Here is a 22,607-nt window from a genome sequence, read left to right as displayed (position 1 = left end):
TGGAGAGCAAAAGGGCAAACCACATCAGCATCTTTGCCAAGAAAACCACAAATGGGGTTATGAAGAGTAGGACACAACAACAACATGTATATTATTTGTAAATAAGTAAATTTATATACATTATATATATACATATATATGTGATGAATGCTTAATTAAAAAAAATGATAGGGATACACAAGCAAACAAAAAGCTTGGAGAATACTGCTCTGCCCTTTCTCTTCATTTCCAAAAATCCTTCCCATGCTAGATTACACTTCAAGTAATTTGATTTTAATTAAACTTAATTCATTTCAGTTTAATTCAATTAAACAGTCAATTTTTGAGGAGGTGGGCTGGTCATATACCCAGAAGGGAAGTGTAGATGATATGCTGATATCCTTCAGATATCAAAAGGTCAAGAGGGAGGATATGGACAAGAATATCATAGGGGAGATGGCATGGATAGGATTCAACCTGTTGGACACAGAATCTCCATCAATGAGATCCTGTGAAGTCCTACAAACCGTTGAGGTCAATGCTGCTTTCTCAAACCCTGCCCAATTTCTTCCGTGATTGTCCTCTCTTAACATTTTGTTTGTACCTGCAAAGGTTGATAGGTTGGGAGTTTTATTTCTGGCACAGGCTTCTCTGTCAAGTGAAAACCTTTCATTTAAAGAGAACTGGTTGCAGCTTTCATAACAATTTCCTGAAAATGCCAGTTCTCTCTGAGTATGCAGTGTCCTACTCTTTCTTGGAAAGTGGTTTTCCCCCCTTTCACCAGATTGGCTTGTAGCGATTGTATGAAAGGGGATTTGGAAACCACTGAGATCTGTGCAGGGGATACCTGTAGAGTATAGGAAATATTCCCCTTTCTTGGTTGGGGCAAGAAATCCATATACTGGCAAACTTTGCAAAGGATTAGGGCTAAGGTTTTAGAACTACACTCTTTTTTGTTTTTGCCTTGTGGTGTATAAGGTTTATACTAATATGATAATTTAAGAGCTACTTTTCTGGAATTGCTTTACATAAACAGCTTTCTATGGTGGCTGCCAGCAACCCTTAGTAAACCCTTGGTGAAACTTACCCTAACAATTAAGCTGCTGGCTGCTATAGACACCTCAGTTTATTTTGGGGAAACAAAGAACACAGGGTGGTTTCAGTGGGATTTTGGGCATTTCCTCTTATGGGGAAATTCAGAGAAAGTCTTCCTTTGGTCTATGCCTCTTGTTCCTTAGAACAAATAGAACCAAATGGAAGGAGGAAGAGAAATAATAAGAATAGTGTTTATGGTCTTTTCTCTATGTGCTCTTGCTGGGAGAACAATGGCATGGATCATGCACAATTAGTGAGATCACCAAGAAAAAAACATTTGCTAAAATTCCAGGTGCTATCATATCATAATAAGCACCAAGGGGATAAGATCTTCTAGGACTTGTTCATTACTCCTTTTCTATTTAGATACTATCCCTAAGTTTATCCACTAAAGTCCTGCTCTGATGCCTCAGATTGGCTTGGGGTGACACAAGGTTCTCAAAAGCTATATTGGAGATTCACAAGAATTGGAAGCTTCTATCAAGTCAGAAAGACTTTGAGCACAAATTTAGTTATAGATTCTAGCAGTGCAGCTTAGTTTTGATAGGCTCACTGCCAGTTTAGCTACCCACATTAGTTGAGTAGTAGTTTTGGTTCTAGCACCCCATTCAACTAAGGCATGGAGAAGTATTCTGGATATCAGAAGTGTCCATTCTGATAATAGATTTAGAGCTGGAAGGGACCTTAGTGGCCATCTAGTCCAGCATCCTCATTTTATATAACGGGAAACAGGAGGCCCAGAGAGGTTGAATCATTTGTGATGTTGGAATAAATCCTTAGGAGAAGAACCAGGATTCTAACCCAGATCCCCTACTTCCAAATCCAATACTATTTCAATGTCATCATGTTATCCTTTTTAAACTGATTTAGTTATGAGGAGCTGAGTTCTGGTTCCCTGCTTCTTCCCCCATTCCATCTTTTTGTCCAAAGGCCTGTGTTTTAAGCAAACAATTCCTCCCTCCAGAGTGAGTACCATGATAGTTGTATCATCAGGACCATGACAGCAGGCTGAGACATATTTTTTAATTCTCTGGAAAAAAAACAGACCATGAGTAACAAATTATTGACACTAGCAGTTCTCTGTTGTAGAGGAATTCCAAATCTTTTAGTCGCAAATTCTCCTTGATGTCTAAAGCAGAGTTGAATCAAGAAAAGATTAGAAGACACTGGTACAGATAACTCAAAGTAGTGAATAATGAAATATTTATATTTTGCTTTGTTGTATTATTTTTTTAACAAAAGAGTTATTCTCCATTCTAAAACTGGTCGAGGCTTATATCAAGATGAATTTGCCTTCCTTTGGTATGCACTGACTAGATTGAATCATTCCATGTGACCAGGGAAAGCCAGATTGCAATTCAAAATTGTTCAAAGACTCAGGATCCTCAATATAGTAGAAAGTTGTCCTTGATGGATAAAAGCTATGATTTCTACCTCTCCATATTTATTTCCTATCACTTTCCTTTATACACTTTATATCCCAGTCAAACTAACCCATTTTCTGTTCTCTGAACTTGGCATTCCACCTTCCATTCTATGGAGTAGGTTATGACCCTTGTCTAGAATGCACTCCTTCTTCATCTCCAGCTCTCAAAATAATTAATATCCTTCAAGGCTTATCTTAACTAAATCTTTCACAGTAGATAATCATGACAACATTGTTGTTTGGGCAAAATTATCTTCCTGTTCCTCTCACTTTGCTTTTCATTAGTTCATATTTCTTGCCATGTTTTTTGGAAACCACCACCCTCATCATTTCCCACAGCAAAGTAGTACTTGGTCACAATCATAGGCCACAACTTGTTCAGATATTCCACAATTGATGAACATCCCCTTAATCTCTAATTCTTTGTCACCATAAAAAGAGCTGCTATAAATATTTTTGTACATATAGATTCTTTTCCTTTTCCTTTGATCTCTTTGGGATATAGACCTAGTAGTGGTATTGCTGGGTCAAGAGGTGTACACGGTTTTGTAGACCTTTGGGCACATTTCTAAATTGTTCTCCAGAATGGTCGGACCAGTTTACTACTCCACCTACAGTTCATCAGTGTACCTGTTTTTCCATCATCCCTTCCAGCATTTGTCATTTTTGATAGGTGTGAGGTGGAATCTCAGAATTTTAAAATTAGGATTTCTCTAATTAATAGTAGTTTAGAGAATTTTTAATATGACTAGATAACTTTGATTTCTTCTTTTGAAAGCTTCCTGTTTATATACTTCAACCATTTATCAATTAGGGGATGGCTCTTATTTTTTTGTAAATTTGACTCAGTTCTATATGCAACATATATTTGAGAAATGAGACCTTTATCAGAGAAGTGCTGTAAAATGTTTTATATTACTTTACATAGTTTCTCTGATTATCCCTTCAAACTATCCCTTTTAATTTACTTAGGACTATTTTTACTTTGTTTGATATCATCATTGCTACCCTAGGTCTTTTCTTTTTTAGTTTAGCTGAGGCATATTAAATTCTGCTCCAGACCTTTATTTTAAACTCTGTGTATCTTTCTGTTTTAAGAGTATCTCCTGTAAATACCATATTGTTGAATTTGGATTTCCAATCCATTCTGTTATCCACTGACATTTTATGGGTGAGCTCATCTCATTCACATTCATAGTTATGATTACTAACTTTTCTTTCCCCTTTATCCTATTTTCTTCTCTCTCTTTTTATCCCATCTCTCCTCAAATGTCTATTTTGCTTCTAATCACTGTCTCCCCTAATCAGCCCTCCTTTTTAATATCATCTCCCTTTTTCTCTTATCCCTTTCCCCTTCTATTTCCCTATTGGGTAAATTACATTTCTATACACAACTGAGTGTATATATGCATTTTTCTCTCTTTGAACCAACTCTGATGAGAGTGAGGTTCAACCATTGCCCACCTATACCAATTTTCCCTTCCATTATAAAAGCTCTTACTTATGTGCTTCTTTTATAGGAGGAAATTTCCCCATTCTACCTCTCTCTTCCCCCTCTCCCAGCACATCTCTTTTTCTCAACCTTTCATTTTTTTGAAGATTATGTTAACATTTCATTGTTTTTATTAATTAATTTATTTTTAGTTTTCAGCATTCACTTCCACAAGATTTTGAGTCCCAATTTTCTCCCCATATCTCTCCTCCCCCACCCCAAGACAGCATGCAATCTGATTATCCCTTTCCCCAATCTGTGCTCCCTTCTATCACTTTCTCTTATACCCTTTCCTTCTATTTTCCTGTAGGGCAAGATAGATTTCTATACTCCTTGACCTATATATCTTATTTCTCACTTGCATGTACAAATATATTTTTTTCAAAATTCATTTTTAAAACTTTGAATTCCAAATTCTCTCCCTTCCTCTCTCTCCACCCACCCTCATTGAGAAAGCAGGCAATGAAATAAAAGTTATGCATGTGTAGGTATGCAAAACATTTCCATAATAGTCATGTTGTGGAAGACTAACTATATTTCCATCCATCCTATCCTGCCCCCCATTTATTCTATTCTCTCCTTTGACCTTGTCCCTCCTCAAAAGTGTTTGCTTCTGATTATCCCCTCCTTCAATCTGGCCCCTTCTATCATCCCCTTATCCCCTTCTCTCCTACTTTATTGTAGGGTAAGATAGATTTCCATACCCAATTGAGTGTGTATGTTATTTCTTCCTTAAGCCAAAATCCGATGAGAGTAAGGTTAACTCATTCTCTCTTACCTTCCCCCTCATCCCCTCCACTGTAAAAGCTTTTTCTTGCCTCTTTTATGTGATATAATTTACCCTATTCGATATCTCCCTTTCTCCTTCTCTCAATACATTCCTTTCTCATCCCTTAATTTTATTTTTTAGATAGCATCCTTTCATATTCAACTCATCCTAGGTGCTGTGTGTGTTTGTATGTGTGTGTATGTGTGTGTGTGTGTGTGTGTGTGTGTGTGTGTGTATAAAACCTCCAACGACTCTAATATTGAGAAAGGTCTTACGAGTTACAAATATCATCTTTCCATGTAGGAATATAAACAGTTCAACTTTATTAAGTCCCTTATGATTTCTCTTTCCTCTTTACTTTTTCAGGCTTCTCTTGATTCTTGTATTTGAAAGTCAAATTTTCTATTCAGCTCTGGTCTTTTCATCAAGAGTGCTGGAAAGTTTTCTATTTCATTGAATGCCAATTTTTCCCCTGAAATGTCTTACTCAGTTTTGCTAAGTAGGTGACCTCCTTTGATCTCTGGAATATCATATTCCAAGCCCTATGATCCCTTAATGTAGAAACTACTAAATCTGGTGAGTTATTATGGTTATATTTCCACAATACTTCAGTTGTTTCTGGTTGCTTGCAATATTTTCTTCTTGACTTGGGAACTCTGGAATTTGACTATAACATTCCTGGGAGTTTTCCTTTTGGTACCTCTTTCAGGAGGTGATCAGCGGATTCTTTCAATTTCTATTTTACCCTCTGTTCTAGAATATGAGGGAAATTTTCCTTGAAAATTTCTTGAAAGATGATGTCTAGGTTCTTTTTTTGATCATGTCTTTCAGGTAGTCCAATAATTCTTAAATTATGTCTCATATATCTACTTTCTTAGTTGCTTTTCTTATGAGATATTTCATGTTTTCTTCCATTTTTTCATTTTTTGATTAATTTTTATTATTTCTTGATGTGTCATGGAATTCTAGCTTCTATGTACCTAATTATAATTTTTAAGTAATTATTTTCTTTAGTGAGATTTTGTGCCTCTTTTACCATTAGGAAATTCCTGTTTTTTAAGTTGTTATTTTCTTCAGTACTTTTTTGTTTCTCTTCTACCAAGCTGTTCTCTTCATAACTTTTTTGCATCATTTTCATTTCTTTTACCTATTTTCCCTCTATTACTCATCTCTGTTTTAAAAAGTCTTCTGGGAATCCTTGTTGGGCTTGGTTTCAATTAATGTTTTTCTTTGAGGCTTTGTATCTGTTTCCACACTGTTGTCTTCTGAGTTTATATCTTTCTCTTCTTTTCCACTGTCATAGTTTTTAATGGTCAGATTCTTTTGGGGGGGGGGGATTTGTGCATTTCCCCAGTCTATTTCTTGAATTTGAACTTTATGTTAAAATTGGGCTCAGCTCACCTGGGAGTGGAGAGGCACTATCCCAAACTTCAGACTTTTTTTGTGCTGCTCTTTTCCGAGCTAGTTCTAGAGTTCTTCAAGTTTTCAGTGCTTCCGAGGTTGTGTGTTATGGGGAAAGCCATGATTATTGCTCTGGGCAATATAGTCCCCTATAGTCACAAGTGCTGGGTTGTCTTGTGACTGGGTTGTCTTGTGTCTTGGGGACTGTGGCCAAGATCTTTGCTAACTTGTGACCAACTACCAGTGCTCTTTTCCGTCTTGAAGCTGTGACCCAGAACTGTATATGGGCAGTAGAGTTGCCAGTCAGTGTCAGCTGTACTCAGTGCTAGTAAAGTGCCCTTTATCACCTCTTTCTCTTCTACAAAGCTGTTCTCTTTTCATTATTTTCTTGCATCTTCTTCATTTTTTGACCAGGTGTCTGATCCCCTTACCATCTCTGGACTGAAAATTCTTGAATTAGTTGCTGTAGGCACTGTTGTTGCTACTGAATATGTGGGCTCTGGATAGGCCCCAATCCCAGTCTCACAAACTTCTCTTTCCAACCTCCTATTTTTTCTTAGGCCAGAAAAAACTCAACCTGACCTTTTGTTGACTCTTCCACTCCAAACTTTGAAAATTTTGTTTGAGGCATCATTTTAAAGTTGTTTGGAGGGGAATATTGAGAGAATTCAGCTGGGTTTCCTCTAACTCATAATCTTGGCTCCAATAATAAACTCTTTAAATTTTATGTTTTCCCTAGTACCTAACACAGTTCTCTGCACACAGTAGGCACTTAATAAATGTTTGATGTGATTTCTGCATGTATATTTTTAATCTACATAGCTATCTCTAGCATGAACCTATACACATGTAGGTAGTTAAACCTAAATTGATCCAGATTAAAATAAAATTCTTGGTACAACAGAACACTTAATAAAGGATTTTCAAAGAAATATTATTTCCCTGTCCTTTCCCTTGATTGGTGATTTGGAACAACTGATAGGCCTGATAGAGCAATGAGAGCTTCCTTATTCCTGTTTGCCCTAACAGACACAACAGGTTCCAAAAACAACAGCTTAGGGAATGTTTTCCTAAGCACTTTGTACCTTCCATTGCCTTGTTTGACCTTCTCAAGGGAAGTGTCATTTTTTTTCAGGTCCTGTATTATATTGTTGGTTTCCTCTGAGAATTCTGAGGTTGAGAAGTCTAAAGCTTCCTTATACTTCCAAGTTATTCCTTGCCATTCCCTCCTTTGGAATGAGGGAGAGAACTAAGACTTCCAAGCAATGATTATGCTTTCCTGGCATGTCAATCATGGTGTTTGAAATGTTCTTCAAGGTGATAGGAAAATATCATTTCTGCCCATTCCATTAATCCAGAGATTGGACAAATCTAGAGGAAATTCTCAGAATGGTACAGTTAAGATAATTTATAAGCAGAATTGACCTAAACCAGTTGGCATTTGAGAGAATGAGCTAAGATAAAAAGCTACAGTTTCTGCCACTTCCAATTGCCTGGGTTGGCATTGATTAGCCTTCCTTCTTGTGTTGAGCAAGTATGCTCTGGCATGAAGTTTGTGCCTATCGGTGAACTTGAAAGCACAAAATCCAGCAGTGCCAATCGAGTAAGTCACCATCAGGTGCAGTAGACCTCTCTGATACTTCAGTATGACAAAGAATTTGTAATCTTATTGATGAGAAATACTGATTTTTAAAAAAGTTTACAAAGAAGATAATACTATCTATCAACCCATACCTATGCTCTCATTTCTATAAGATGAATGCAGGAGCTTAGCATTTAATAAATCCAGAGATGCTAGCTACTGGGAAAATGACTCACTATTCAACAAAAACTATTGGGGGAAGAGATGTTATATATAAACATCTCATACTATATTCCATGGGATCCCCAAAGGAATTTATGGTTTAGATATAAAACATTACATCATAAACTAAGGAGGAAGAAAGAAATTACCTTTTTATCTATGGACAGGGGAAGACTATGACTATTCAAGGGAAAGAGAATAGCACAAGAAAAAACAGGTGATTTTAACCATATAAAATAAAAAAAAATTCCCCAAACAATAGCAATGCAGCTAAAATTAGAAAGGAAATAGATATTTAGGAAAATGTGTGCTGTAAGTTTCTTTGATAAAAAAAATCATGTCTAATATAAATACGTATATATATTATATACTATCTATCCTTTGACTATTTTGGGAAATGGTTCTTGCTCTTAAATATTTGAACCAAAATGAAACTGGTTGAATGAAACCAGAATTTAAGAACAACAATTCCCCAAAGGTACAGTTTTCTTAAAAATGTTTTTTTCACTTTATTTTCTCTCTTTTTTGAATTTATTTATTTACTTTTAGTTTACAACATTCACTTCCACAATCTCTTGAGTTTCAAATTTTCTCCCCTTCATTTTTCCCCGTCTCCCCTCCATAGTGGCATGTAATCAAATATAGGTTTTAAAAATACCTTCATGTTGAACATTATAATGTCATAGAGAAGGATTATAACCAATGGGGTGAACGATGAGAAAGAAGGGACAAAACAAAACAAAACACAAATGAGAGAGAGCATATAGTTTGCTTCAATCTGCACTCACACTCTGTAGTTCTTCCTCTGGATGTGGACATCCCTTTCCATCATGAGTCTTTTGTAGTTGTCTTCTAACCTTGTATTGCTGAGAGGAGCCCAGTTTATTAAAGTTAGTCGGATATCCTACATATGATGTGTCTGTAATTGTGTACAAAGTTCTCCTGGTTCTGCTTTCCTCACTCAGTATCAGTTTATATAAGTCTCTCCAATTTATTATGAAATCCATCTGATCCTCATTTCTTACAGCACAATAGTGTTCCATTATATTCACATACCACAACTTTTTTAGCCATTCCCCAATTGATGGGCATCCCCTTGATTTCCAATTCTTTGCCACTACAAATAGAGCTGCTATAAATATTTTTGTACATACAGATCCTTTTACTTTATTTTCTAACAAAGGTCTACCTTCTCTTCCTCATTCCAACCCCCTTTGACAATCAATAAAAACAAAACCCTCATTACAAACATGTATGTTTAAGGAAGAGAAATTCTTGCATTGGATATTTAGATTTTTTTCAAAAATATTTTATTTATTTCATTAAATACTTCCCAATTACATTTAATTTTTTATATTCTTTTTAAAAATTTTGAGTTCCAAATTCTCTTATTCCTTCTTGCCCTTCTGTAATCCCTTAAGAAGTCAAACAGTATTTCAATTATGTATATGAAGTCATGTTTCCATATTATACCTATCGCGAAAGAAAATATACAGACTGAGAAAACTAAAGAAACTGAAAAAAAGTATGCTTCAATATGCATTTAGTGTTCACAAATTCTTTCTCTGGATGTGAGTAGCATGTTTCATCATAGGTCCTTTGGAATTGTCTTTGATTATTGTCATGATCAGAGTAGCTAAGTCTTTCACAATTGAGCATTGTTACAGTATTGCCGTTACTATGTATAATGTTCTTCTGGTTCTGCTCACTTCAATTTGTATCAGTTCATATAAGACCTCCCAGGTTTTTCTGAAACCATCCTGCTCATCCTTTCTTCTTGCACAATAGTATTCCATCACAATCATATAACACAACTTTTCCAGACATTCCCCAATTGATGGATATGCCCCTCATTTTCAATTCTTTGCCACCACAAAAAGAGCTGCTAAATATATATATATATATATATATATATATATATATATATATATATATACATATACATATATCTGTACCTAAGTACTGGACTTTCAAGATCAATTCTCTTTACTCTCTCTACCAAGTTGTGATAAAAACAATATCTACTAAAATGCTGCCAAATAAGTTGGGCTATTATTTTTCAAGGCCCTAAAATGTATACTAAGTTAGTTTTCTCCCTATGAGGCATAGAAGCTTTTTATTTGTTTTATTGGTTCATGGGGATAATTCTATAGACATGTCTTTTTAGTTGCCTAGTCAGTTATTCTGTCAGAAAACATTATTAACTTTGTTGGTTGAATTACTAGATCAAAAGCTAGACTGTAGAGAATTAAGAAGAGAATGAGAAGAAAGGAAGTAGAGGCATAAATGGTTTTCTCAAAAATTTTAGCTGTGGAAGGGAGACAATAGTAGGATGATAGTGGAGAGGGACAAATCAAGTGAGGTTTTTTAAAAGCTGGGAGAAACATGGGGGTACTTGTAGACTATACAGAAGCAACCAGTAGTCAGAGAGAAAACAAAGATTAGTGAGACAATTGGGATGACATAGAGACCAAACTGCTGGAAAAGATGGGATAGAATGGAACTTGTGAGCAGTACCTCTTTATGTGAGACAAGGGTAATGGAGAAAATAGGAGAGAAAGGTATCTGAACGAAATGGGATGAGGAGGGGGAGATAAGAGGGAATTCTTGGTGAATAGAGGGGATGGAATGAGAAAGAACCAGAGAGTGTCAACCTCTTTTCTCCATGATCTGCCATCTATAGTCTCCACTGAATGATCCAAATGGGGTAGAGATGTTAAGGATTACTTCAGACTTGGGTGATCCCTAGTGCCCTGGTGCAAAATTTCCCTCCAAATTTTACTAACACCCCCAAGGATTGGTCATTTATTTCTTTCTTGTAAACACCATGTTTCTTTCTCCCCATGACCCCCATTAATATCATTCTATTTTTTCCAATTACATGCAAGGATCATTTTAAACATTCTCTTTTATAAGATTTTGAGTTCCAATTTTTTCCCCTCTAAAGGTCAAGAACATAAAAGGAACTAAAAAAAATAAAGGAAGGAGGTTTAGCAGTACAAGATCTCAAACTACATTACAAGGTAGTAATTATCAAAATTATCTGGCACTGGCTAAGAAATAGAAAGAGCAATGAAATAGAGTAGACATACAGTACCCAGTAGCAAATGATTGCAGTAACCTTGTGTTTGACAAGTGTAAAGACAAGGTTTGGGGTTAAGAATTCACTATTTGGTGATGTATGTGTGTATGTATTATGTAAATCTAGAGAGAGCTGACAATGAATATTTCTATAAATTTATATGTAGAGTTTCTTGATAGTGATAGAGATTGGACCATGTTTTTATTGCTACAAGGAACTTCCTGGTGAGGAAAACTCCTCTAAAATTGCTGGAGGGTACCTTCTCTACGACCTACAATCTTGGGAAAGCACCTAGAGAAATGAAAGGTTAAGTGACTATCCTAAGATCACACACCAGTATGCATCAAAGGTAAGACTTAAACCAGGTCTTTCTAACTCCAAAGTCACTTCTCTATCCATTTTATCACAGTGACTGTCTTAGAACTATGTGTGTGTGTGTGTGTGTGTATAAAACATATGTATTTGTGTATATATATATATATGCCTCTCATTTCATAATTTTCTTGCATCGTTCTCATTTCTCTTCCCATTTTTCCTCCACTTCTCTTATCTGCTTCTTAAAGTCCTCTATGGCCTGTAACCAGCTCGTATTTTCCTTTGAAGCTTTTGGTGCAGGAGTTCTGACTTCACTGTCTTCCTCCCATTCCATGCTTTGCTCCTTTTTGTCCCCAAAATAGGAGTCTAATGTTGGAATCTTCTGTCTGCTTTGTTTCCTTTGCCTGCTCATGTCATTCCTCAGTCACTTGACCCCTGGGCTTTTTGCCAAAGACAGGGGAGCTTTTGTCCCAAATGCTGGGGTTTTCTCAGCTGCCAGAGATATTAGATGGGTGCCCTCTCTGACGTCTCCACACGTTCTGGCAAGCTGGACACACACCCCAGGACCTCCACTCTAGACTGCAATCCAGATCCAAGAAGGTAAAGCAAGAGTGATTACCCCTCAAACTAGTGCTTGGTCCCCCTACACTCTGCAGGCCAGGAGCTGAAGCTGCCATGTGGTGCTGGCTGGCTGTACTGGGTGTCTCAGTGGCTTCTTGCCCCGAGGGGCAAAAGCCACGCACTCCCACTTACTGGTCCCAAAGTCCAGACTGCACTGACCTCTCACTTTGTCCTTCACATCTATGTGTTGATAAATCTGGAATCAGCCACAGATGCTGCTGATCTGGAGTCCCTCTGGGTGGGGCTGGTCAGACCCACCCTGGGGCTAAAGCCTCTGTGTGGGGCTGGGCTTGGCTCCCAGAGCACTGCGCTGGCCGCTTGCTGCAGGCTTGCCAGGCTGTCCTCAGCAGGAGGTTAGCTTTTCTGTGTCATTTTGTGGGTTCTGAAGCTCCAAAGTTTGTTCAGAGTCCCCTTTTTACATGGATTGGGGAAGGTGGAAGCCGGAGTCACTGGGAGGTCCTGCTTCTACTCCGCCATCTTGATATACATACATACATACATACATATATATATGTCAATACCAATATTGATATAAAATAAATATATATCATTCTATTACATATCTATGTCCATGAATATCATTATAAGTAGATAAAGCAGATTTTTAAATATGTGTATATCCTTACATATTTGAGAAGATATTCTTGTTACAGTTTTAATTATTCAAATTTTGGATGTTAATTTTTTGACTTTATACTCTTTTGGGGCCATAGGTATAGAATAGCAGAGTCTAAGATAATCTGTTTACTTGGAAGAAGCTAAGTAAGACCTAAATGTATACATATTGGATCATTTTGGCTGACTGTTTTGATTCCAACTCCAGATCCTCATATGATCCAATGATTATGAAGTGCTCCAGGGATTAATATATGGAGTTGCAGGTTTTCTATCATACCTACCAAAAAGCTTGGGGAGTATGGGATGTTCAGGCAGGGCTAGCACCTCTAGTGTGAAGGTTGCTGAGCACTTTTCAGAGCTGCTTATCCACCTTTGGGGTTCATCTTTACCCAACTTTCACCTGTAGCTCCAAGAAACTGTAGCATGTAGCAGCCATACCTCAGTAAAACTGTCTTGGTAGGTGGCTTAAATCAGGTTGACCAAAAGGTGGAGGTCAGGAGAAAAAAAGTATTTCACGTATGAAAGACAAATGAATCAGCAGTCAAAGTTAGGCATGTTGGCCTTAGTTTGGCCACAGAAGTTCATGGAAAGTAAAATGCCACCTTCCTATGGTATATCTCTGTAAGGGTTATGGGATTTAAAAATCTCCCATGCCCCATGGACGTGCTGACATAGCAGAGCAAGAGAAAGTGAAAAGCCGAGCTAACGGTCCTGCGGTTGGCAGTTGGCGGCAGTTGCCTTTTTTTTTTTTTTTTTGAGTTAGGACCTGCTGAGCACTGCCAGCAGCCGGAGCTGCTGGGAGCAGGACTTTCTGCTAAGGACTCCTGCTGAGGACTGCGAGGGGCAGGAGCTGCTGGGAGCCCGCTTCCAGGGCGCTGGGTGGTTGCTGTGAGTGGGGAGAGGAGGACCTTTGCCTGAGGTAGCCTGTTCTGTTTTAAAGGCTTGAGAATGTGGGTGCTTTCTACTTTATCTACCTGTGCCAATGTCATAACTACTCTGATGGCTTTCACTTTCTGGTTTTGGGACTCAGTCTTTTGGTATCTTAATAAATTTTCTAGTTTATTTCCCCAAATGGCAAACCTGACGTATTTTGTGATGGAAAATTATATCAGCATATTTATAATCTCTATAGGCATTGTGAATATGGCATTGCTGATACAATCTCATCAAAACTAGCAGGTCTCAAATCCTTTGGTGAATTAAGGGGATGTCTATCCCAAGTATGGGATGACTTGCCCAGGCAGAATGGGCAGATGAAAACAATTTGTTCTAATGGCCATGCAGGCAGCTGAAGCAGCCTCTGCAGAGTGCTTAGAGCTTGGTCAAAAATCAAGATGCCAAGGTAATCCACTGCCTCCTGGGACATCACTAATTTTCCTTAATTCTGTCTTGCCACTGGACTTCAATGACTCTGGAAGAGAGAGTAAGGCTGACAACTTTGCACAACTTTGTCTCATTTAAATTCAATTCATGTGTAAGTTGAGACATCACCCATGATGTCCTTGGTCCTCTTGAAAACAAGGGATGAACTACCACCATCAAAAAACCCCAGTTACTACAATACAGTTTTGTTCACTATAGTTTTCAGTGTCAGCAATGCATAGTTTATATATAACCTCCTGGTCAGTGATACCTAATTTAATGGAATTCCATATTCCTATAAAGCAGAAAAAAGAATATGGGATGTATATGGATCCACTGATTAGAATCAGCAGTCAAAGTTAGGGGTGTTGGCCTTAAGATGGCCACAGCTGGTCATTTAAGTAAAATGCCACCTTCCTATGGTATATTTAATCAAAATCATCTCACCAGTCATTTTGCAAGGCAGTCTTAATATTATATTTCCTTCTACTGAGCACAGGAGATTTTAAATGGATTAGGATAGTAGGTTTCCTGGGGGTGGATAATATATTCACTACTATGGCCTTACTGAAGTACCATATTGGGAGACTTTGAGGTCATTGTGAGAATACTTAAGTGCACCAAATATAAAGTGCACCAAACACAAAGTTTCCCTAATTTATAATTTAGACAAGAGTCCAACTTGATAGTTTATTTTGCTTCATTTTCTAATGAGACAATTCAAGTTTAACCCTGGTTAGGAACTTTGCAAGGGCTATAAGGGAGATCTAATGAGAAAAAGGAGGCAACTCAGTACAGATTATACATATTTCTTTAGTGCAGGAGAATAGATTTTAGGGATTCCATGAGCATGAATGGAAAAAATGCATCTTTATGTTCATTAACATCCAAATGAAATTGAGCACTTCCTTACATTATAAATGTTGGCAATATGCATTATTCTTAAAAGGCTTCACCAGATTATTAAAGAGGTCTGAGACCCCAAAAGGTTAAAACTCCCTGCTCCAGACAGAACTTGAAGAGTAGAGTACTAACACTGAGACAGAAGTATAAAAAGGACATATGTTGAAGATGGGGACGTTACAAACCTCATTCCATTTTTTCAACACCAGGCTCTGATAAGCCCAGTGTTGGTGATGAGTGGAATCTTTGACCAGTACTGAGTAAATACAATCTTGCATAAGTGACTTTACCCTGCCCATAATATCCAGAGACACAAGACCAACCAAGTCTGCTGGGATTATGGGTAAATATAAAAGGCAAAGTGAATGTCCTTTAATCTCTAAGGTCACTTAATCAGCAAGTATTTATTACCACTTACAATATGCTAGACACTCTTCTAGGTATTGAAGATAGAAAATACAAAAAGGAAAGCAGTTCTTACTCACAAGGAGTTTACATACAGTGGGCAATTTTCCCTGAATTTTCATTTATTGCTGGATTGATAATATAGGATCAGGAGTTCAGAAAGACTGATGGCCCTTGAAATTTATTGCCATGATGTCAGCCTTTCCCAGGGAATCCTGATACAACTGAGGCTTTCCCTTTAGGTTTGATCAAAGTCCATATGTTCTCCAAGTAACAAGAAGTAGCCTAAGAAGAAGGCTAGGAAGCTAACCTTCAATCCCCACATCTAGCACTCTTCCCTGTCATAATAGATAACTTTCTATTTTGAAAATTCTTCTTCACAGGAATATCATTTTGTTCAGGTATAGCAGAGACTGAATTTATCCCAGTATTTAACAGTTATAGCTTCAAACTTCCAGACAGCCAGAACCTATTTTTTCTCAAATTCTTTAACCTACCAGTATCCAAATGCTTGGAGAAAAGGAATATTAATGTGACATTTCCTCTTTGGCACCCACACCCTGCCGGTATCCAAATGTTTGGAGAAAAGGAATATTAATGTGACATTTCCTCTTTGGCCTTCAATACTGTGATTTCTGCCAAGCCTCAGAGGAAAGGTCAGTTAGAAAGGGAATTCTTGGGGTTAAGGTAGGGAGTTGGGGTAACTCAGAAAAGAAAAAAATATTTAAACAATGACCAAAGAATGTTCAGGTATAATACCAGAATAAGACAATGTGATGGGATTTGTCAGAGATGTACTACATTTTATAAGTTACAGGGTACATGCTTCTTTGATGCAAATTTAAATTTATCTATATCTTTCCATGTCATTCCATAAATTTTCTATAGGATATCTAGTTAAAAAGGTCTTCTTCAGGAATCCTTAATATTTCATGGATACTAGGATAATAGTGTGGATAACTATCTGTAAATTCTTCCTCCAACTACATATAGGAACTCATTCAACTTCTTTCTTTGTATGACTCTTCCAAAATAGGTCATCATTAGTAATATGTTGTAGACAGCTTACATACACCATACATCTTTCCAGATATTTTAAGTTCTCTTACTATTTGGACTCTTCTGTAATAACTCTGTGATTCAAAACCATATAGCATCACTGAACATTATTTTTATAACAAGGAGTATATTGGACCATTGAAAGTGACATGGAAAACTGGTCCAACCATTATGGAGAATGATTTGCTTTTTTTTGGAGGGGGAAAGGTAGGGCAATTGGGGTTAAGTGACTTGCCTAAGGTCACACAGCTAGTTTTGTGTTGTGTCTGAGGCTGTATTTGAACTCAGGTTCTCCTGACTCCAGGGCCGGTGCTCTATTCACTGCACCACCTAGTCGCCCCTGGAGAATGATTTGGAACTATGCTGAAAGGACTATAAAACTATCTTACCTTATGACCCATCAGTACCACTACTAGGTTTATATTTCAAAGAGATCAAAGAAAAAAAAAGGAACAATATGTATAAAAATATTTGTACCAGTTCTTTTTGTTGTGGCAAAGAATTGGAAGATCTACATGAACTGATTCCAAATGAAGTGAGCAGAACCAGAAGAACTATGTACACAATAACAGCAATATTGTAACTACAATCAACTATGATAGACTTAGCTCCTCTGATCAATACAAGGATCTAGAACAATTCCAAAGAATTCATGATGAGAAATGCTATCCAACTCCAGACAGAGAACTGTTGAGCTCTTAATACAGATTGAAGTACATTTTCCCACTTTTTCTTGCTTTTTTGGTAACATGGCTAACATGGAAATAGGTTTTGCATGGCTTTAAATGTATGACAGGTATTATATTGTTTGCCTTCTTAATGAATGAAAGAGGAGCTGGAAGGAGGAGACAATTTGAAACTGATAATTTTAAAATAAATGTTAAAAATGAAAACTGTTGGTTGGCAAAAAATAAAGGAAGATTTAAGTAGAGAAAAGAAAATAAAGCATTCCTCCATTCCAGTGTAATTGGGAAACATCCTATATTCTTTTTTCTAGTTTGTTGGAGTATGGAATTCCATTAAATTGAGTGCCACCAACTGGGAGGTAATGAAAGAAGAAGATAGCTTTTGGTATTTCATTCCCCATATTGACCCCCTAAAAAGGAAAACTTGAATGTCATTTTTTTTGTTGAAAATTTCAATTTTTATCCATATCTTCTCATTCCTTCTGGTTCTTGTCTATGTTATTCTACAAATGCTCCATAGGGGATTTACTATTTCATGCTAACCAAAACCAAAATCTGTGGATTTTTTGGTATCCTACTATTTAGACTCTTTCAAGGTAGCTCTGTGATTCAAAGCCATTTAGAATCACTGGATGACTTAGCTTTCTAATAGGGGGAAGCTTGAGATCATTGAAAGTTATGTGAAATTCACTCTTGGAGGAATTGTGGAAAGACAGGAGCATGAATACACTCTTGCTATAGGTATGAATTGGTCCAAATATTCTAGTAAGCAGTTTGGAATTATGATAGGCTCATATATCTCTTAATACAGATTGAAGTACATTTTTTCCACTTTTTCTTGCTTTTTTGGTAACATGGCTAACATGGAAATAGGTTTTGCATGACTTTACATGTCTGACGGGTATTGCGTGCCTTCTTAATGGATGAAGGAGGAGCTGGAAGGAGGAGACAATTTGAAACTGATAATTTTAAAATTATCAAGGAGGTTAAAAATCAGAGGGTGTAATGTTTAGCTTTACAGTTGTTTTAATTTCTCTTGGTTTTAGTGATTTGGTGCACTTTGTGTAGATGTTAATATTTTTCTTATCCTTTTGAAAAGTGTCTGTTCACATACTTTGATCATTTATCTATGAGGAAATCTACCTTATTCTTATATATGTGAATCAATTCCCTATATATCTTGGATGTCAAACCTGTACATCAGGGACATGTTTCACAATTTTCCCCTGGTTTAATAGTTTCCTTTCTATTTTCTCTTCATTGATTTTACTTGTACAAATACTTTGATAAGTTAGTCAAGTAGAAGGAAGCAGTGCAGTCCAACTTCCTTCATGACTTTTCAAACAAAGATTTAAGAAGTCCATCAGACTAAATAATTAGCAGAAAAATCTTATTCCCCTATTTTGACTCTATCTCTTCTCTCTACTATTGTTTGACCAATTCAAATGAAAGTGAGATTTCTGCTTCTTCCATTGATTTCCTTTGTATAGATTTTTGCTTTTGCCTCTATGATACCAAATGAGTTCCTTCTCCCCTTTTCTTCTCTTGGGTATATTTTACCTCTTCCCTTTAAGAAAATCGATCATCAAAACGACAAAATCATTTCCAGGTCTTATTCTATGTCTTATTTGACTCTTTTTTATGATCTCTGATGACATTAAGATCCTGAAGGAACACTTGTATCATCATCTCTCCCCCAATTACATTAGAAAGAGTTCATCCATATAAAGTCTATTAGTATTTCTCACTTATAAACACTTTTTGTGTTTCTCTTGACTAGTATGTTCGTATTTCAGAGTTTCTATTTGGGCCTGGTCTTTGCAGCAGTATTGCTAAGTAAGTTTCTATTTTGCAGAAGGTCCATTATTTTACCTTGTGGAATGATACTTAGTTTTTCTGGGTAAGTTACTGCTCATTGAAAGCCTCTATCATTTACCTTTTTGAATATTGTTTTTGTTTTGTTTTGCTTGTTTTTTTTTTTACATTTCACACCATTTATATTTTTAAATAAACTATGTAATGAGTTGAGTACTATACATCATTTTCATAACTTGTCTGCTTCCCATGATTCCTTCTAAATTTTATTTTATTCTCTACTATGCACATTTTTATATTCTCTCCCTCCCTCCCCATGCTGTCCTAGAGATGACTACAATTAGATACAAATGTATGTGTATATTTATATATAATACATACACATATATGTATGTGTATATTTATAGCCATACTATACATACTTCTACTTACCAGTTCTTTCTCTGGAGGCAGATAGCATTGTCATTCATAGGTCCTTTGTAATTGATTTGAGTATTTATAAGACTCAAAATGAGTTAGTTACTCAAAGTTGTTCTTAAAACAATTGTTACTATATATAATGTTCTCTTGGTTCTAATCAATAACACTCTTCATTATTTCAAGTAATTCTTTCCATGTTTTTCTAAAATCAATGAGTTTATCATTTCTTGTAGTATGGTAGTGTTCCATCACAACCATATACCACAACTTGTTTAGTAATTCCCCAATTGATGAGTATCCTTTCAAGATCTTTGCTGCCACAAAGAGATATGCTTTAAATATTAAATAATATATACCTTCTTTTCTTTTTTCCCCTAATCATCTTCAGAAACTGACCTAATAGTGGTATTGTGGGTCAAAGTGTATAGGTGGCATAATAACTCATTGAATATCATTCCAGATTGCTCTTCATAATAGTTTTGATTAGTTCACAGTTCCATCAACAGTGAATTAGTGTCCCAATTTTTCTACATCCTCTCCAACATTTGTCACTTTCCCCTTTAATCATTTTAGTCGATCTGATAGGTGTAAAATTATATTCAAGGTTGTTTTAATTTGCACTTCTCTAATCAACACTGATTTAGAGCATTTTTATAAGATTATAAGTTGTTTAGATTTCTTCACTGAAAAACTTCCCATTTATATCTTTTGACCATTTATCAATCAGGGAATGACTTGTATTGTTTTAGATTTTGTCAAGGTTTTTTGTATATTGGATATTTATTTGTATATTGTATATATTGTGTCCCATACTGCCTGTTCTTGCATGGAGGTAGTAGTTGAATTTTGTGTGATCCTGACTGTGGTTCCTAGGAATGTGAATGCTTATCTTTCTGTTTGTTTGCAGTAATTTTTCTTTGGCTAGATTTTGGCTATTATATTCATGACAGTTTTTATTTTTGGTTTCCTTTCAGGAATTAATTTGTGGATTCAATTTTTAATTTTCCCATGTTTTCTTCTAGGATATTTGTATATTGGATATATTTGTATATCAGAATTTTATGTGAGAAATTGTCTGTAAAATCCCCCCACACCCCAATTTTCTGATTTTCTTCCAATCTTGGTGACACTGATTTTATTTGTACAAAACCTTTTAAACTTAATGTCATCATAATTATTCACTTTACACCTCACAATACTCTTCCATTTCTTGTTTATTCATAACTTATTCACCTATCCATAAGTCTGGTAAATATGATGTTCCAAGTTTTCATTTCCTTATGGAATTTCCCTTTATTTCTAGGTCATATGGCCTTATCTTGGAAAATAGTACCAGATATTGATCTATGCCCAATTTCTGCCAGACTACTTTCTCTCTCTCTCTCTCTCTCTCTCTCTCTCTCTCTCTCTCTCTCTCTCACCAAATAATGAATTCTTATCGCAAAACTTAAGTCTTTACAGTTGTCAAATACAAGATTACTGTAATAATTTGCTACTTTGTATTATATGTGTACTCTGTTCCACTGGTCTATTTTTCTATTTCTTAACCAGTACCAGATAATTTTGATAATTATTGCCTTATTATATAGTTTAAGATCTGGTATTGCTAAACCTCCTTCCTTTATATTTTTTGTTAGTTCCTTTGATATTTTATTCTTCCAAATTAATTTTCTTATTTTTTCTAATTAAACTATATATATAAATATATATGGATAATTTAGTAGGGATAGCATTGAATAAATAGATTGGTTTAGGTAAAATTGTAATTTTTAACAGTTTGGAATATTGTGTCCCATACTGCCTGTTCTTGCATGGAGGTAGTAGTTGAATTTTGTGTGATCCTGACTGTGGTTCCTAGGAATGTAAATGCTTATATTTCTGTTTGTTTGCAATAATTTTTCTTTGGCTAGATTTTGGCTATTATATTCATGACAGTTTTTATTTTTGGTTTCCTTTCAGGAATTAATTTGTGGATTCAATTTTTAATTTTCCTATGTTTTCTTCTAGGATTCCTTGAAATATGATATCTAAGCACTTTTTTTGTTGTGACTTTCATATACTCCAGAGACTCTTAAATTCTCTCTCTTAAATCTGTTTTCCAGGTCAATTATTTTTTCTATGAAATACCTCTTTTTTATTTTATTAAAAATATTTATTAAGCATCTGCTGTTTGACAGTTACTGTGAAAGGTACTCAAGGTACAAGCTTAAAGAAGAAAACAAACTGCTCATAATGAACTACTATGTATACTTTGTTCATTTGCTTCAAGATCTTGTGTGCCTAAATTGTGTCAATGAACAAGCTACTTAAATCAAGATTTTAGTGACTACTCCTTCTTAATTTGAGAACTGGTCCTGAAAAGCTTGCTTCCCTTCATATTTCCCTTAAATCACTTAATCTTTTGCTCCTCCAGATACATTTTATTATTATCTTTTCTAGCTCCATGCAGTAACCCTTTGTTATATTGATTCACATGAAATTGAATGAGTAAATTAAGTGATACTATCATTTTTATTATGTTGGCATGGCCTAAAATGAACAATTACTGTCTTTCTAATTATTTAGGTCCATCTTTATTTCTATAATGAGTGTTTTGTAGCTATTTTCCTTTTCCTTTTTTTTTTTTTAAAGCAATTGGTGTTAAGTAACTTGCCCAAGGTTACATGGCCAGTTATTTTGTGTGGGTGTTAAGTATCTGAGGCTGGAACCGATCCCAGGTTCTCCCAGCTCTGGGGCTGGTGCTCTTACTCACTGTGCCACCTAGCTGCCCTTGTAGTTGTTTTTCTATAATTCCTATTTATGTATTGTAGGTGTATGCCCAAATGTTTTTGGCCCTTTCATAATAGTTTTGAATAGTGTTTCTCTTTCCATCTCTCCCTGTTAGGATTTGCTACTAATATACAGAAGAGGTGGTGATTTTTGTGGGTTTGTTTTATATCCTACAACTTTGCTGAAGTTATTAACATTTTAACTTTAGTTCAATATCTAGAGTTCTCTAGGTCAATCATGACATTATCTGCAAAAGTAATAATTTTATTCCCTCTGTGCCTTTCCTTATTGACTTAATTATTGTTTTCTTTATCTTATTGTAATAGTTAGCATTTATGGAACTATACAAAATAGTGTTGATAATTCATACTATTGTTTTATCCTTGACCTTATTGGAAACCCTCTAGATCTACTTCATTATAGATAATGCTAACTCTTACTCTCAGATAGGAATTGTTTATCATTGTACATTATTATGGTTATTCTGTGCGATATTCTACTGATTCTGCTTATTTCACTTTCATCATCTTCCCAGGTTTTTCAAAAAGTATCTGACTTGTCACTTCTTATACACATTGTATTCCAT

This window comes from Petaurus breviceps, unplaced genomic scaffold (assembly GCF_028583685.1).
Source record: "Petaurus breviceps papuanus isolate PSGF00001 unplaced genomic scaffold, PetGlider_PUasm1.0 90383, whole genome shotgun sequence".
NCBI lineage: Eukaryota > Metazoa > Chordata > Mammalia > Diprotodontia > Petauridae > Petaurus > Petaurus breviceps.
The sequence above is the reverse complement of the archived record's forward strand: the minus strand, read 5'-3'. Positions refer to the sequence as shown.